The 19,724-nt window shown below is 36.1% G+C and overlaps 1 pseudogene; it reads left to right on the forward strand.

Moving 5' to 3' along the window:
• The first annotated feature begins 9,074 nt into the window (after positions 1-9,074).
• Positions 9,075-19,157, forward strand: LOC114695000 (annotated as a pseudogene).
• Positions 19,158-19,724: the final 567 nt, after the last annotated feature.

A 19,724-nucleotide genomic window follows, 5' to 3' on the forward strand; every position in this document is an offset into this window, starting at 1 on the left:
CCACACCACATAATAATTAAACAACTAAATGTACAGAATAAAGAAAGAGCAGCAAAGGAAAAAGGCCAAGTGACTTATAAACGCAAACCCATCAGAATAACACCCAATTTTTCAATGGAGACTTTGAAAGACAGAAGGACCTGGACAGATGTAATGCAGACACTAAGAGACCATGGATGCCAGCCCAGACTAATATACCCAGCAAAACTTTAAATCATCATAGATGGAGTGAACAAGACATTCCAAGACAAAACCAAATTTAAACAATACTTATGCACAAATCCAGCACTACAGAAAGCACTATAAGGAAAATTTCAACATAAGGAAGGCGGATATACCCTTAAAAACACAGGCAATAAATAATGCCACAGCAGTAAACCCCAAAGAAGAGAAGTACACACACACTACCATGAAAAAATAACAGGGATGAACAATCACTGGTCATTAATATCCCTTATTATCAATGGACTTATTCACCTATAAAAAGACACAGGCTTACAGAATGGATATGAAAGCAGGACCCATCTTTCTGCTGCATACAAGAAACACACCTCAAATTCCAAGATAGACACTACCTGAGAATAAAAGGCATGGAAAAGACTTTCTAATCAAATGGTCTTAAGAAACTAGCGGGTGTAGCCATCCAGCAAAATAGACTTCAAACTAAAATCAATCAAAAGAGATCAAGAAGGGCATTCCATACTCATCACAGGAAAAATCCACCAAGATGAAGTTTTAATTCTGAACATTTATGCCCCAAACACAAGGGCACCCACATATGTAAAAGAAACATTACTAAACTCAAACCACATATAAAACCCCACACATTAATAGTGGGAGACTTCAACACCCCACTTTCACCACTGGACAGATCTCCCAAATCGAAACTTAACAGAGAAATAAAGGACTTAACTGATGTCATGACCCAAATGGGCCTAATTGATATCTACAGAACATTCCATCCTAACAACAAAGAATATACATTCTTCTCAGCACCCCATGGAACCTTCTCTAAAATTGACCACATACTTGGCCACAAAGCAAATCTGAAAAGATACAAAACAATTGGAATAACCTCCTGCATTCTATCAGATCACCATGGTTTAAAGTTAGATTTCAACAACAACAAAAACTACAGAAAACCTACAGTCTCATGGAAACTGAATAATGCTCAACTGAATCACCAATGGGTTAAGGAAGAAATAAAGAAATAAATTAAAGACTTCCTAGAGATCAATAAAAATGAAGATGCCACATACCCAAACTTATGGGACACTATGAAAGCAGTGCTCAAGAAGGAAATTCATAGCATTAAATGCCCACATAAAGAAGTTGGAGAAATCTCACAGTAGTGATTTAACAGCACACCTGAAAGCTCTAGAACAAGAAGAAACAAAGTCTCCCAAGAAGAATAGACGCCAGGAAATTATCAAAGTGAGAGCTGAAATCAATAAAATAGAAACAAAGAGAACAATACAAAAAATTAATGAAACAAAGAGTTGGTTCTTTGAGAGTATCAACAAGAAAGACAATCCCTTATCGAAACTAACCGAGAGAGAGAGAAAGAGAGAGAGAGAGAGAGAGAGAGAGAGAGAGAGAGAGAGAGAGAGAGATTTTCCAAATTAACAAAATCAGAAATGAAAAAGGGGACATAACAACAGACATTGAGGAAATCCAGAGAATCATCAAGTCATACTTCAAAAACCTCTACTCCACAAAACTGGAAAATCTAAAAGAAATGAATAATAATTTTCTGGATAGGTACCACATACTTAACTTAAATCAAGACAAACTATTTAAATAGTCCAATAATCTCTAAGGAAATAGAAACAGTAATTAAATTCTCCCAACCAAAAAAAAAAAAAAAAAAAGCCCAGCACCAGATGGTTTCAGCCCAGAATTCTACCAGATCTTCAAAAAAGAGTTAATACCAATACTCTTCAAATTGTTCCACACAATAGAAACAGAAGAAACATTACCAAACTCCTTCTATGAGGCTACAATTACCCTGATTCCTAAACCAAACAAGGATACAACAAAGAAAGAGAACTACAGAGCATTCTCCCTCATGAACATTGATGCAAAAATACTCAATAAAATACTGGCAAAAGACTCCAAGAACATGTCAAAACAATTATCCACCATGATCAAGTAGGCTTCATCCCAGGGATGCAAAGGTGGTACAACATACGAAAGTCTGTCAATGTAATACACCATATAAATAAACTCAAAGAAAAAAAACCCACATGATCATCTCACTAGATGCAGAAAAGGCATTTGACAAAATCCAACACCCCTTCATGATAAAAGTCTTGGAGCAATCAGGAATACAGGGAACATACCTAAACATAATAAAGGCAATTTACAGCAAGCCAACAGCCAACATCAAATTAAATGGAGAGAAACTCAAAGCAATTCCACTAAAATCAGGAGCAAGGCAAAGCTGTCCATTCTCCCCATACTTATTCAATATAGTACTTGAAGTTCTAGCCAGAGCAATAAGACAACATATGGAGATAAAGGGGATACAAATTGGAAAGGAAGAAGTCAAGCTGTCCCTATTTGCAGTTGACATTATAGTATACTTGAGTGACCAGAAAGATTCAACCAAGGAACTGATACAGCTTATAAAACACCTTCAGCAACATAGCAGGATAAAAGATCAACTCAAAAAAATCAGTAGCCCTCCTGTATACAATTGACAAACAGGATGAGAAGGAAATTTGAGATACATCCCCCTTTATAATAGCCACAAATGATATAAAATACCTTGGGGTAACACTAACCAAGCAAGTGAAGGACCTATATGACAAGAACATTAAGTCCCTGAAAAAAGAAATTGAAGAAGATGTCAGAAAATGGAAAGGTCTCCCATGCTCATGGATAGGCAGGATTAAATTAGTAAAAATGGCAATCTTACCAAAAGCAATCTACAGATTCAGTGCAATCCCCATCAAAATACCAACACAATTCTTCACAGACCTGGAAGGAATAATACTCAACTTCATATGGAAAAACAAAAAACCCAGGATAGCCAAAAGAATCCTGTACAATAAAACAACCTCTGGAGGCATCACAATCCCTGACTTCAAGCGCTACTATAGAGCTACAGTAATAAAAACAGCTTGGTACTGGCATAAAAACCGACTTGTGGACCAATGGAATCGAATTGAAGACCCTGACATTAATCCAAACACCTATGAACATATAATTTTTGACAAAGAAGCCAAAACTGTACAATGGAAAAATGAAAGCATCTTCAACAAATGGTGCTAGCATAACTGGATATCAACGTGTAGAAGGCTGCAAATAGACCCATATCTGTCACTGTGCACAAAACTTAAGTCCAAGTGGATCAAGGACCTCAACATAAATCCAGGTACTCTGAACCTGCTAGAAGAGAAAGTAGGAAGTAGTCTTGAATGCATTGGCATAGGACATCACTTCCTAAATATTATTCCACTAGCTCAGACACTCAGAGAAACAATCAATCAATGGGACTGCTTGAAACTGAGAAGCTTTTGTAGAGCAAGGGATATGGTCAACAAGGCAAAGCAACAGCCTACAAAATGGAAAAAGGTCTTCACCAACCCCACATCTGACAGAGGACTGATATCTGGAATACATAAGGAACTCAAGAAATTAGACATCAAAACGACCAACAGTCCAATTAAGAAATGGGCTATAGAAGTAATCAGAGAATTCTCAATAGAGGAAACTCAAATGGCTGAAAGACATTTAAGGAATTGCTCAACATCCCTCAGGGAAATGCAAATCAAAACAAGTCTGAGACACCACCTTACACCTGTCAAAATGGCTAAGATCAAAAACATTGAAGAGACCTTATGCTGGAGAGGATGTGGAGCTAGGGGAACTCTCCTCCACTGCTGGTGGGAATGCAAGTTTGTACAACCACTTTGGTAATAAATATGGCACTTTCTTAGAAAATTGGGAATCAATCTCCCCCAAGATCCAGCTATACCACTCTTGGGCATATACCCAAGGAATGCTCAATCATACCACAAGGGCACTTGCTCAGCTACGTTCATATCAGCATTGCTTGTAATACCCAAAACCTGGAAACAACCTAGATGCCCTTCAACTGAAGAATGGATAAATACAATGTGGTACATATACACAATGGAATACTACTCAGCAGAGAAAAACAATGATATCTTGAGGTTTGCAGGCAAATGGATGGATGTAGAAAAAATCATCCTGAGTGAGGTAACCCAGACTCTGAAAGAGAAACATGGTATGTACTCTCTCATAGGAGGATACTAGATGTGGAACAAGGACGACTAGACTGCTACTCACAACTCCAGGGAAGCTACCTAGAAAACAGAACCCTAAGAAAGACACAGGGATCGTCCAACGACAGAGAAATGGATGAGATCTACATGAACAAGATGGATGTGAGTGGGAGTAAGAAAGAGTAAAGGTCGAGGGATAGAGAGTTTAGGGGAGCGGATGATCCCAGGTGTATCAAGAACAGAGAGGGAGAACAAGGAATAAAAGACCATGATAAATGAAGACCACATAAGAATAGGAAGAAGCAAAGTATTAGAGAGGTCCACAGTAATCCACAAAAGTGCCCCCACAATAGACTGCTGGCAATGGCCGAGAGACAGCCCAAACTGACCTACTCAGATGATAGGATGGCCAAACTTTCTAATTGTCGTCCTGGAAACCCCATCCAATGACTGAGGGATCTAGATGCAGAGATCCATGGCCAGGCCCCAGGTGGATCTCCAGGAGTCCTATTGTGAGAAAGAGGAGGGTTTGTATGAGTGAGAACTGTTGAGACCAAGGTTGGGAGAAGCACAGGGACAAATATCCAAACGAAAGGAAACACATGAACTATGAACCAATAGCTGAGGAGCCCCCAACTGGATCAGTCCCTCTGGATAAATAAGACAGTTGATTAGCTTGATCTGATTGGGAAGCATCCAGACAGTGGGACCGGGTCCTGTCCTCAGTGCATGAACTGGCTGTTTGGAATCTGGGGCTTATACAGGGACACTTGGCTCAGCCTGGGTGGAGGGGACTGGACCTGCCTGGACTGAATCTACCAGGTTGAACTCAATCCTCAGGGGAGTCTTTGCCCTGGAGGAGATGGGAATGGGGGGTGTGCTGGGGGAAAGCGGGGCGGGGGAGGCGACGGGGGAGAACAAGAGAATCCATCGCTGATATGTAAAATTAAATTTAATAAATAAATTAAAAAAGAAGGAAAAAGAAAATCTGTTTTTACTTTACACTAGCTATGTGTTATATAATTCTCTTCACTTTGCTATGACTGACTTCACAAGCTGTGTGGTTATGCAAAGGCACAACCCCACAAACTGCTGCATGGACACAATATGTATTCTCCTTGGAAAACATTTAATGATTTAACTGAGCCAGCATAAAAAGACATGGAAATTATAGGGACATGAGATAGGGAAGGAGACCTAGGAATCTAGCTGAAACCACTCTCCAATAGAATACATAGATAGATAGAATAGATAGAATTACAACATAATTAACAATGGCTTAAGACCTTTCTCCCTTCCTAGGAATAAATTTAAGATGATCTAAGAATCTGACCAGAAACCCCATTTATAGAAAACATGCACTAAACTCTTTGCACAATACAAATGGTTCACAATGTCACCCTGTTTATATTATATTATATATTATATTATATATACCATATTATAATTCTATTCATGGCATCCCTGGATCCACCTTACTTATCTAATTTATCAAAAGAGATAGAAAAATATAATGTCTTCACAACATCTTTGTTGTTGTTTATATCTAGGATTTAATTTATTTTATGCATATCTGTTATGCCTACATGTATGTATGTGTACCACATACATTCAGTGCCCATGGAAGGGAGAAGGAGTCAGAATCTCTAGAACTGGAGTTACAGATGGTGGTGAGCTACTGTATGGATGCTGGAAGCTGAACCCAAATCTTCTGTAAGAGCAGCAAGTGATATTAACCTCTGAGCCATCTCTCCAGATGCAAAGATTTACTTATTTTTATTGTAGGCATATATGTGTGCACCTTCTTGCCTGTATGTGCACCATGTGCACACAGGTGTTCATGGAGGACAGAAGAGGACATACGATTCCCCTGGAACTGAAGTTACAAACAACTGTGAGCTGCCCAATGCGGGTACTGGAAACTAAATCCAGGTTCTCTGCCAGGGCAGCAACTGCTCTTAACTACTGAGCCATCTCTCCAGCTCCTTACTTATACTTTGAGATGTAACTTGAAAACTGCCAAAGTTATATACATATCTAATTCTAAGGTAATTAGTTGTGACTATGACTTGAGGAGCATACATCTACAGATACATATTTCTTACTTTCTGCAACTTCCTTTGTCAAATCTGTGTATGTCTTATCTTCTTAATTCCCCTCTTCCCCCGAGGCTCAGTGTTCAAAGACTACATTAAACTATCTTAAATGAAATTTCCAACTCTGCCTCAAACTCAAAAAGTCTGAAGTTCTTCTCTTTGTCGAAGTCATGAATCCCTGTTTTCCTTGTTTTAAGTGCTCCAAAAGTTTGAGAGAACTTCTTGGGCTGCTGAGGTTGACAATGTGTAACCATGTCTCTGTTACTTCACTGCTGGCAGGAGATACAGTGAAAATATATGAACCCAATGCATGTAGCATTCAATATCCAAATGTTAAATGGTATATTCTAGGAAGTACATGTCAGAAGAATAGAATGAAGATGCTGGGAAAGATGGTTTCTTTATGAATTTAGCTTCAGTTTGATTTCTCTAGTAGCTCAAGTTGATAAAGGGCAGCACAAAGATATTTCAGTCGAGAGGCACAAAGGCACCCTTCTGTTGCAATGGCTACCTTTGAATCTAGATTTAACTGCTCATTTTTGCTTCTGCTGGAACTAGACTCCTTTTCTTTTTTCAGTCACATTATGGCACACCCTAGTCTAAATGGTTTAAAGTCATAGCAAAGGCCAAGTCCTGCCCAGATATTTATCAAATTCTGAAGCTATTCTTTCAAAAAAGAGAAAGACTGTATTCTTTAATATCCACATGCAAAATATATTTTATATAAATCAAATATCTTTATAGTCAAAATGAATTTAATTACTGAGAAGTGTTAGTACAGGCTGTGTGAATGTCATTAATGCATTCTGCTAGATATATTAATACTTGGAATTACCTATTAGGATTATATTTTTCTGACATTCATTATGTTTGGTAAAACTATGTGCATTTATTTGACCAACAAATCTTGAAATATGAATGAAATATGCCTTTTCTCCTGTAGAATTTATAGATAACAAATGATTTTAATAACATTTGTTTGAAGTCTGCCATTAGTCTAGAAGTAAATTTCATAACTTGGTTTCTGAGTGCTGACAATGAGATCTTTTATTTCACCATGTCATATCACATGAGAAAAACCCTACTCTATTCTACAGGTGATTAAAAACATTGTCCATAGACAGACAGCTAGATATATTATAGGTAGGTAAATAGATAGATGATAGATAGATAGATAGATAGATAGATAGATAATAGATAGATAGAGATCGATAGATGGATGGACAGGTGGAAGTGCAGACAGACAGACAAACAGAATTGAAATCACAATTATCTCTACTCTTTTCAACCTGTCTTTTGATTACTATTATTGACAGAAATTTAACTTTTAAATGATGAGGAAAGAACATAGATTTCATGAGAGTTATTTCCAACTTGTTCCAAGCCATAACTCTGTGGGTAGTAGAAGGAAAAAAGAAGGGTGACAATTTTCATATTTGTCAATCACAGTCTATAAAACAATTTTATTTGTTTATATACTGGTGCTTTGTCAGTCATTACATAAAGACAAGCCTGAAATTGGAAAACAAACCATAATGCAATAAAACTAGAATGTCACAAATGGTAGAATTAGGCTCAACATTTTAGTTGTACTTCTTCATTAACCTGCATTGAAATTTCTCTTCAGTATTGAGCGTTACTTTGCATTTTTCTGCAAGAACAACACTATGACATGGAAACATTCAGTTCATCATTGCTAAAGTCCCTTCCTTTTTTTCTGAAGAGCATCATTGTGTTATACCCATATAAACAGAATCAAAAGATTAACTAGTCATTGTATCATACCATAACCACGTTGTTATGATGTTCTAACTGTATTCTAAGTGCCACAACCTCAATTTGAAAGACATCAGCATCTACCAAGTTGGTAATTATTTTTATTGTGTCTCAGCTCACCATTATTCTAATCAATCAGGAAGCTACGTTAATTAAAATCCTTAAATATCTCTTGAATTTATCTTCTCATCCTCACTGCTGACATTGCAGTTCAGATCACAGCCATGCCTTGCTAAGATATTTGCAGAATTCTTTATTAAAAGCCTAGGCTTGTTCACATTCTCCACACAGTTCTGAAACAAGGAGGAAGCTGAAACACTCATCCTTTCAAGTTTACTTAGTTACATGAATTTCATAATCTAGTACTTCCCCCTTTTCTTTCTAGATCTATTTCTTTCTCCTCTTGTCCCCTTGCTACCCTGTCTCCCACAAACATCTGTAATCGTAACTCTATTTCAGTGTACAGCACAATCATATTACCCCTGGGAAAACTTCTTTGATATACTTAGGTTGTCTTGTGAGGTGCTTACATTATATGCACTCAAGTCTTTCCCGTTCAACACAGAATTTTCAAGAGGGAATAAAGGAAATATTTATTTCAGCATTCACTTCTGTGTCTCCAACAAATTTCCTAGTTCACAGTAGGCACTTAGAAAATGCTCACTTGATACTTGAAATAACCTATATTAACTTTCATAAATATCAATTCCAGCTTTAAATATTGAATTTTCAGCAATATGGTGATATTTATTTAGATACTAAGGATGATTTATATTGTTAGGTCAGCATGTAATCCATTTTCTCATATTTTTGGAATTTAAATAGAAAAAATAGGTGCAAAATATTTTTAGCTTATTTTTTTGGTTAAATAGCAAATGGAGAACAAGGCATCAATTAATATTTGCTTAATTGCTTATTAAAATAATAGCTATTATTTCATCACACCACAATGGGAACTGAAGCAGAAGGTGAGTAAAGTGTAGGCCCTTCAAGTGGTCTGCCAAATGACATACTGAAAATCTAAAATCCAATATAAAACCTCACATTGCTCTGAGTTTCAGATGAATGCTCACCTTCCAAGTCCAGTAGCTTTCAAGAGACATTATATTCTACTAAATTGAGATATTTTTAATAAATATTATTTTTATGTCAAACATGTACATATCTTCACTAATATATTTCTGTAGACTGAAATTGTACCACTTTTTGTCTTTTATTTGTTATTTTGTTTATTTTTATAATACAATATTTTTAATTCCTTGAGAGTCTCATACATGCATACAATGCATTTTCATTGTATCCACACCCTAATCCATCCTCTGAGTCCTCCCAGATGTATCATCCCACCCTCAAACTTACAATCATCATTTTTCATAACTTCACCCCAGATCAGGTGTGGGGCCATCCACTAGAACATTGTCAATTTACCAGGGACCATACTCTTAAAGAAAAGTGACCCTACCCTGACATCATCAACTGTCAACGGATCTTCAGCTAAGAATGGGAACTTCTGAGCATCTCCTGAATCCACCAGTATTTTTTTTAATTGAAAAATGAGCCAATAAATAAGAAATTATACCTAATTTGGGAAATTTCACCTTAAAGATCAAATCATCAGTATGTGGAACTCCCCAACTCAGTGTTGAGTATTTAGCCCCTAACCGATGTGTCATGATCCTTAGCCACTTAATTGTTCACTCAGGTTGAAACACATGAAATGGCTGTATCTACACAGATTGACTCTTCTTTGGGGCTGACCTGTAAGAGAAATCAAACAACTTGACCCAATTCACATGAAAATAATTAAACTCAAGGGTAGTGAAAAATGCCAAATTACCTAGAGCACCAAAAGCTGTTGAAGAGAAGGCCCATTATACAATACAGGGCACTCAGAATCTCACTCCAATAGTCACCTGAGACAAGCTCCTTTTCTAAAGCATCTCAGGCATGAGCCAGTTACAAGAGTCCATTCTTTGTGATTCTCTTTTGCTGCCTTCACATCAGCCAGTGCTCGGGCCAGGGACTTAAGGAGGGGGGAACTTTATGCTTCTTGTCTAGCTCCCCTGGGTTTCTAAACTATTCAGAGGCACATAAAGCTTCAATCAGTATGCAAATAACATCTAGATACTTAGGGAAATAAAGACAAATATATTTAATTTTCTTGATCTTATTTGTTCCCCTTTGAAGGGAATTATGTTTAAGATGAAAGATTTTTAAAACAAACCAATATGTTTAAATTATTTCACCAGGTCCATTGTCAAAGTAGAAAATAGAGAAAGGAAAGCACATGTACAAAGAAAACACTAAAAGAGTAAAAGAAGCAAAATACTGCTGTTGTAATTTCACTGATTATAATCCTGTAAAACTAATGTTTCTGCTGAACTTTATTTCAACCAGTATCATGAACAAAGAAGAAATAAGTTCCAAATTAGATTACTTGTATTTGGAGAAAAATAATAATAACATTTCTCAGACTGTTTCTATTTGGAGGATTAATTTTTTTTTTGCCAGAGAATTGAACAACTGGACTCATTTGCTATCTAATTATCCCCTGATTTCATTAGGGAGAGAAAGACGGGGATGAGGAATACAAAAAGGTATGTGGAGACATATAATGTACATATCTAAGCTGGCTTCAGTACCCATATCAAGTGAAGATAAAGAGAACAGTACCATGTACAAATCAATGAACTAACAACGTGGAAATCATATAATAGACTTGAAAAACTTGGGAAAACAGGACTGGTTAGTAAAACCAGATACTAACTTAACATGTTTTAATGAAATGAAGGGAATTTTAATTCTTTTTATAATGTAATATTTCCAAAATAATAGAGTTACTTTGTAGAATAATTCATACACATTCATGCTATCTTATGAATGTTTGTTGATGTTGAGTAAATCCATATAGAGGAGAATAATGCTAGGCAAGATCCTTTTTTACCTTTGAGAGGGTTGAGCGGGCAGCAGGAGCAGAAGTACCGAACAAAAGGGACACAAGCAATCAGTAGTCCTACTTCACTGTAAATCCTATATATAGTAACAGAGACCAGATGGCAAGCTATATTCAAGAGTGCAGTAGTAGCACTTATATGTTGGGGATAAACATCAGCAGTCTAATTGAATTTAAGGCTCACTTAATAGGAGAGAATTCATGCCTGGTGCTGCACCCATAGCTGGTGAGGTCACAGGATCCTGAAAAACAAGTAGTCAAAATGTACAGAACCACTGACCATGGAATGCTCAGCCCCAACTGATACATTTGCAACACAGCCCTACACCTAAGCCCAGAGGATATTTCAGAAGAGCAGTCAGAATGAGTGTAAAATCCATAGGACCAGGATATATGCTGTGAGATAGAAGTTTCTGTTTATAACAGGGAAGCTGTATCCATGAAATGTAAAAAAAAATATGTTTTTTTTTACACAAGACCTGAACAATGAGATCACAAGCTGACATGTAGGTGAAGAAAATTTCATAAGACTCTACCCCTACTTGAAGAGCTGCACTCATTTAATGATTGCTGAGAGAAGAATAATTAGTCTTCTAGGAAAGCCCCCTTTCCAATTCCAAGTAGTCAGTCCTAAATATATATACATGCAAACAACACTATATGGACTCAGAAGGCTGTATTTATTTATACATGAATAATAAATGTAGCATATGTGATATATAAATTATATATAAAATATTTCAGATATATAAATATATATATATAACATATCCATATATATCTCTCTGTGTGTTTAGTTGGTGGAAAAATTACAAATGAAAAATTCTCTATAGACAAAGGAAAGTAGAATGATATTAGAAGAATAAGATGCTGTCTCACATTGTATGAGAAGTATTTTTGAAGGACTGACATTTCAGGCAAAATGTAAAATACCATATTATTTGAAATACATAGTGTCAGGGAGTTCTGGTGCAGGTACACAGCAGAACAGGTTAGATGGACCACTATATTATGCCAGTGAGCTGGAGCAACATGAACAGAGGATAGTTGGAGATGATCATAAAGAGGTGAAACCTGGCGAGATAAAAATGAATAAGGTATTGTAAACAGTTCTGGGTGCTGCAGTCAAAGTGCTACAGGAGAACTAAAATGGGGTAGCTAAAGTAGCAAATTTTCCTATTTTCCAGGAGAAAGGTCTGGTAATGAATGCCACTTGCTGTTTTAAATTAATGTACAGAAATTCTAGTTAAATGAAATTTGGGGTGGCAGAATTTCAAATATTTTCATTTACAGTATTAGACATGAAAAAGAAGCACAGAATTTGTCTTGATTTTTAATTCCTCTTGATCGAACATAGTCATTCTCAACATGAAGCACCTTTGCCCACCGGCCTGTGGATATTTGGCAGTATTGGTTGTTACAACAGGGGAATGAGGCTTTACTAGTTACCTAGTCATTAAATGTATCTACTGTATTTTAGTGTGCTCCATAATTATCCACCAACTAATCTATCCAACAAAGCTTGTGCTTGCAGGTGTTTTATAAGAATGATATTTAGGGGGCTGGAGAGATGGCTCACTAGTTCAGAACACTGAATGCTCTTCCAAAGGACCTGGGTTCAATTCCCAACACCCACATGGCAGCTCACAACTGTCTGTAACTCCAGTTCCAGGAAAAAAAAAGAATGATATTTATTAAAATTTACTTTATGGGATCTCTAAATATAACATCTATGAGGTGCCTAAGGTATATATAAACTAAACATTCATTACACTTAAGAAGCAATGAGATACTTTCTCTCTGTTTAACATGATAGTCTTAAGGGATTTTAACATTTGGAGGTAACTATGTAAACGAAAGTGAGGTATTACTTTTAATTATTTTTATTGTAGAAATCAAAATTAAATTTTGGGACTGGTATGTTGACTCAGCTGGTGGAGGCACTTTCTACCAAGCTAGATGCCCTGAGTTTCATTCCTGGAATCCACATGGTAGAAGGGAAGGGCCAACTATCACAAATGACCTTCACATATATACCATGGCACATGTATTTCTTCCACCTATCACACACACAGAAAATAAATAAAAATGTACTGAAAACTTTTAAATGCATTTCTTACTGACATGTCATAACCTGCTTTAAAAATATGAAGATACAGATCATACTAGTTAGCATTGTTAAACACACACATGCAAACACACATGCACATCATTAGGAATGAGCCGAAGGAAGCGATGCATTTAGATCAATACTAGTCAACTGATATACTGGTTTCCAAAGACATAATTAATGGAATGTGAATGGTCAGAAAATGCTCACTGCTATGGAAAAAAGACACATTAAGGAAAACATGGTAGTCCTTATATTTTCTAACAGGTGGATAGAGTGAGCCTCTGAAAACAAAAGGAGAATTTGAATACATTTTTGAAGAAAATGAGTGCTTGAGATAAGTCCTTACTGAGAAATAGTAGATTCCTGGTTAAAACAGGTACAAAGGGACAACAGGTGTCCAAACAGGTACAAAGGACCTGAGATGCGAGTTATCTGATATAATTTAGACACAGATAGCAGCTCCTGAGAATGCAGCAGGATAAATGAGAGAGACACTATTAGCTAAAGAATTTAGGTCGGTTAAGGGGGAAAAGAAATGATTAGACTGTAAAGACCCTAATTAGAACTATCGTTTTTATTATTAGTGATGTCTAAAAACATTAATTTTGCCTGTGAAGTAGTGTTTCATATTGGGAAGACAAAAGAGGAAAATTGAAGGTATAAAAGGCTTGGCTTCTTCAAGCCTTGATACCATCACTTTTTGTAGAATTTGCACCAAATGCTTGATGAAATTTTGTATTTGGAAGGTTTTTTCCCTCTCCCGTAGCAGTAATATTCTCTTCTGGCCACGACTATATGATGATTAATTTTAAAAATAAAATAAAATAATATAATATAAATTTATTAGATTCCCTAGAACATGGTTTTTGCTTACATATATTTTTTTATTCCCTGGAAAACAACAGGGACCGAAACAGCAGCATAATAGTCTTGGGTAGGTATAATTAATAAAGCAAAGAGGAATATTATTTCCTTAAACAAGAAAGAAACTAAAGGAAACTGCTGCAGCAACAGCAATAACAACTGTGGCCTAGAGGCCCTTTTACATTGTAAAGCAACTCTTGTTATCTTAATTAAAATCAAGGAACCTTTATTGGCCTAAAAGAAATTCCAAGGGATAAAACTGTGAGAATACATGGATTTATGCTGGTTGCATTTCATAGAATGGTTTGTGAGAACATATTCAGAGAATTGATGGCATTATAATTATTGTGAATGAGACTTAACATAAACACAGCAGGGACAAAATTTGATGAATAACATAAATGTTATTTTTTTATATTTCTAATTATTTCCTATTAAAATGAAGTATTTTAACTATACATGTAGCGGTTCTTAAAATAGTCATTTCTTGTTATATTTACACAATTCATAATTTTTGTTTCTAAACTTATATATTCTACAACCAACTGAATTTTTTCATAAATAATTATTATTTACACTCAATGTCCATAGTACCCAAGCTGTACTTTTCTTATTAATATTCTAGAGTATAGTCTATTGAATGTCATGTTTCAAGAGAAGCATACATTGACAGTGCCGTGGAAAATTAAGTGATTACTACAAATAAGACGTTTCAAGTTCAAATAGGCTTAATGTGGTCAATTGTCAGTTTTTCTCTTGAAATAACAAGGTTAATATTTGGGAGAAATATTTCTTAAAAAAAAAGAAAGCTGCAGAAGCTGCTGTCACATTAAAAAATCAACTTAGACACTATTAAAATATATGTAACAGAGTTGCCATATCCAACCTTCTATTTTTCCAATGTCTATACTCAGATGTGGATCTAAAGGAGGAAATGTGTGACTTTCATCTTGTCTTGCTTATTTTACGTTGATTACAAACTATATAGATGGGATGAATGTGAAGTAGAGTGTTGTAGAGACGCACAGATGTTTCCTAGTGAGAACTTACTCAGAGTTAGAGAATCTGAACTTCCCAGCAGGGCTGCATAGGAGAATGATTGGACCACGGGCGTGATTACCAGGTGTTTGGAAGGGTTTGCACTTGGCTGTGCAGTATGCTTTGATCTAGCAAGGGGGAGGTCTTTTGCCCCGCCCCCTTGGCATTGTTATAAAAAGCCCTTTTGAAGAGCCAGAGGGGACTGATGTATTTTGACCAGATCTTCCCGAAGCTATCCTGTGTTTCTGTCTTTCTCTTCTATGCAGTCTTTCTATCTAAATCGTTTGTTATTCCTCTCTCCTTCCCATAGGAACCCTTTAAAAGGTGGGAGCTGGCCTCCTATAAGTGTAATGAAAGCCAGGAAAAGGCAATAGCAGTTCAATTCCACATTTAACCAATTTTGAAATTAGAAAGATATGTACAAATTAGAACTCCTCAATTTATTAAATATGTGAACTCTGACAATTTATTTGACTTTTTTTGTCAATTTCCTGACCCTAAAGGGATTCTTAAATTAATATACCTGTATTGCTAGACTACTATGAAAATTAGGCAAAAATGTAAATTCCTGTTTTAAATGTAGTAAACATTCAAGTATGATACTTGATCTATCACATTAATACCTTTCTTCATAACAAGTACTCACTGACATTTTGGCTGCTGTGAGGTTATTCTTCTTATCTTCATCATCATGACTAAATACAGGCTAGTGATATAGTTTAGTTTTAGAGTCATTTCTTAGCATGTCCAAGACCTTCAGAAATGGCCATAGCATGTTCAAGGCCCAATAAATCCACAAAATTTAAAAAAAAGAAAATTAAATAATTTACAGGTGTCATTTCTCAATCTTGGCAAAATTTCACTCACTTCCCTTTTGACTCAGTTCTTCCCAATAACAATATGCATAATTAGGTAAAGGAAAACGTTTGAGGAAATATTTCATCCACTGTACTTAAAGGTGAAACTTCAGGCCGATAGAATAGAGCTATACAGCTGATGTATTCCTTTTTAGAACAAGATCTTCCTTTATTACATAGAAATGTGATAGATTTAGAGCACATCTTGTAGAGAAACTCAATCATTTTTATGAATCTTGTGAAGGCATTTTGTCTGTGGATGATGTATTCTTGCTTCTTATTAGCCTCAGCCTTTCATTGAAATATAGTATGAAGTGTAGAATTGGCCAAAACATTGCTAATAAAATTTACTTTTGCTTAAGTGCCCAAGCCCCACATTTCTGATGAGTGAAAATACTTCTGAGAAGCAAAATCTAAAAGAGTATCTTCTAGACTTCCATTTTTAAGAGAGGGGAAGCAGGTCCCTTTAACAGTATCTACTACACAGGCACATTCTTTTTAGGAAGAATCTTGGGTGAATCAGGAGCTTCTTGCCAGAACTAAGGCAGGCTCAGAGACTCAAGCACAAAGGAGAGAGATTTGTCGGGGATAGTTCAGTAGTGGAGGACTGAGAGGCTTCAGGGCCTTTCCCCACCATAATTCTAATGACCTTGGGCCTTCTCTTAGCCTCTGTCATCCTTTTAATCCCCACTAATCTACTCTCTTATGATTTTTCAGAATTACAACCTCTGAGACATTCCTGGCCACCTTGGCCAGAGTACTCTAAGCCGAGGTCAGCCCAACGATGTAGCCTAGCAAGACAAGGTCACAAATCCACAAGGATGATGGACTTCATAGTGTAAAAGTCTATGTCATGAAGAAAGATGAGCCATGGAAACATATAGGCTCAGGACAAATTTCAACCAAATACATCGAATGATTCCAGGACATGTGCCTGCTTGTTCACTAAAAATCAGATGGCTCACTGCTACTAGAGGGGACAATACGTCTTGATGTACCCTATAAGAAACCATGAAGGGATTTAATTATTCGGACTGAACCCTAATAACCATACTATGGCAATATATTTCTGAGACCCAGAGGGTTGTCAAGATATCTGGGAAGATATCTGCCAAGTTCAAGGTAAAGATGCAAGTGTATAAATCACACAAGAATTTACAGATTATTTATACAGTTTTCAAGTTCTGCCCCAGATCTGGAATCTGTTGGAGGAACCAACCTACGAACTCCATACACTTGAAAACCCTGCAGATTTATTTAATGTTCTCTGCAAGGAAGAGCTGGCTCTGCTCTTAGAAAGTCAAGATTACATAATAAAAATTGCTACAGCTCTTCCACACTTGTGAAGACCAGCTGAACATGTAAGGCTTACATGTTTTACATATTATTACAGGAATCTTATTTCTCAACAATGTACATTTGTTTAATATCATGTTTTCTGATAAATGTGTCATGGATATGGTAGGATGCCTTGAGTATGACCCTGTTTTGAATTAACCATGTCAGCACAGGAAATTCTTGACTGAAAATGCAAAATTCAAGGAGTTATGCCAATAACATACCAGACCTACAGAATGCAATGTATTTGTGACATTCTATTACCTATACCATTCAAATTTCAAGAGAATTGTCTTTCTGATCTTACAGCTTCATTTTTTAATTTTATAATTAATTTAATTTTATATATCAGCCATGGATTCCCCTGTCCTCCCTCCTCCTACCCCCCCCTCTCCCCAACCCACCCCCCCATTCCCACCTTCTCCAAGGCAAGACTTCAATTTTTTCCAAAAATATTGAAATAGTTGCCATGCTGCAGGAAGATGAAATGTTTTTGCTCGAAGTTTTCACTCAGTTAAAAGATAACACTGTAGGTGATGAAAACGTGAACTACTTTTCTTCAAGGGATTCTGTGAATTTGCTAAGATATTAAATTCTCCAAAGAAAGATGCATTATTGAAAAATAATGATAAAGCTTGGAATCATAAGTGTTTTGAAAGCTTCAGTACCTATGCAAGACTACCAAATAGAAGAAACTGCTCTAGAAATATTTACTTATCTAGTAGAATATAATCCGTGAATAGTTTGAGTGTGTGAAATGGAAGAAGCTCAAAACAGCGAAAATAATGATGATGACTTTATCATCAATATAATGATCAAACAAATAATTTCTGATCCTGATTCTGAATCTTCACATGTTTTAAGTTTGACAGCAGTTCTCCACACTCTTCTTTACCAGAAAACATGTGTATAACAGTTAATGGATGTGAAAAAACAGACTTTATGAATTTCTTCTATACATACTGCATTAGTAACTTGGCAGCAACAATTTTGTCTATCACAGGACAAAATGATAGTGATAACAGGGCCAAAATCTGTCCTGATAATTACCAAAGTGCACAATTGCTTGGAGTAGTTTTAGAATTGCTCAGCTTTTGTGCAATCACCACATAACATATTAAAAATTATATTTTGAGTAACAACTTGCTTGGCAGAGTCCTGGTGCTGATGAGTTCAAAGCACACTTTTATGGTTTTATGTGCTCTCAGGTTTATAAGACAGATGATTGGTCTTAACGATGAAATTTATTATCTTTACATAATTAGGAAAAATCTTTTTGAACCTGCTATAAATGCTTTTCTGCATAATGGAAAATTGTATAATATCTTAATCTTAGCTATTATTGAGCTATTTGAATTTATAAGAGCAGATAACATCAAGTCTCTCATTGCACATATTGTGGAAATTTTTTTTGTGCCTTTTTGAATCAATTGACTATGTCCAGACATTTACAGGGTTGAAGATTAAATTTGAAGAAGAGAAGGAAAGAGAAAGTAAAGAAGGAATTCACATAATATAATATACCAGAAAATATACTTCAGACATATGAAAGCTGTGGAGGTAAAAGTCAAGGAACAAATGCATTCCAGACAAAATACCAAAGTAATTTTACCAATTGTAAGGGACTTTCCGAATCATTATGATGTGTTTATGAAAATTAATGAGACAAGTGAAAACAAAGTAGAACAGCCAGAAAGAAACTCATCTGAAGCATGTGACTGTTCTTCATCTCATTCTGATGCTTCTGCTAGTAGAATGAGTAGGCCACACTGCAGTAGCATGGTTCCTTTAGTGGACTACCCAGATGATGATGATGATGATGATGATGATGAAGAGGAAGAAGATGCACCTTCCAAAAAAAAGACCTAATCCTGGTTCATAAAAATCAGATGATGCCCTCAATTTTTGACTCAAATAAAATTCTATAAATATCACAAGCTGTGAAATGTAATTAAAAAACCTTTCTCTTATGTACATTTAGATATGGCAGAATAAGTAGAAAATATGATGAATAAAGGCCTCAATTTTATTTAAAGGAAATCCTCCATAGTAGAGATGCATAGTATAAAATAACCAGCCCGAGTGACAATTTCTTATCAAGAACATCTTATTTTGGCAACATGGTTTTGGAGGAGGAGCCAGTTTGATAAAGTAATACAATTTTCACTCAGGTCTTTATATTACAAACAACTGCAAAAGTTTTATTGCAAAGCCTACTTTCAAAAAAGGTCTAGTAGCCGGGCGGTGGTGCCGCATGCCTTTAATCCCAGCACTCGGGAGGCAGAGGCAGGCTGATCTCTGTGAGTTTGCGTCCAGCCTGGGCTACCAAGTGAGTTCCAGGAAAAGGTGCAAAGCTACACAGAGAAACCCTGTCTCGAAAAACCAAAAAAAAAAAAAAAAAAAAAAAAGGTCTAGCAATGACATTTTTTTCCATAA

The sequence above is a fragment of the Peromyscus leucopus genome, chromosome X, assembly GCF_004664715.2.
Source record: "Peromyscus leucopus breed LL Stock chromosome X, UCI_PerLeu_2.1, whole genome shotgun sequence".
Taxonomy (NCBI): domain Eukaryota; kingdom Metazoa; phylum Chordata; class Mammalia; order Rodentia; family Cricetidae; genus Peromyscus; species Peromyscus leucopus.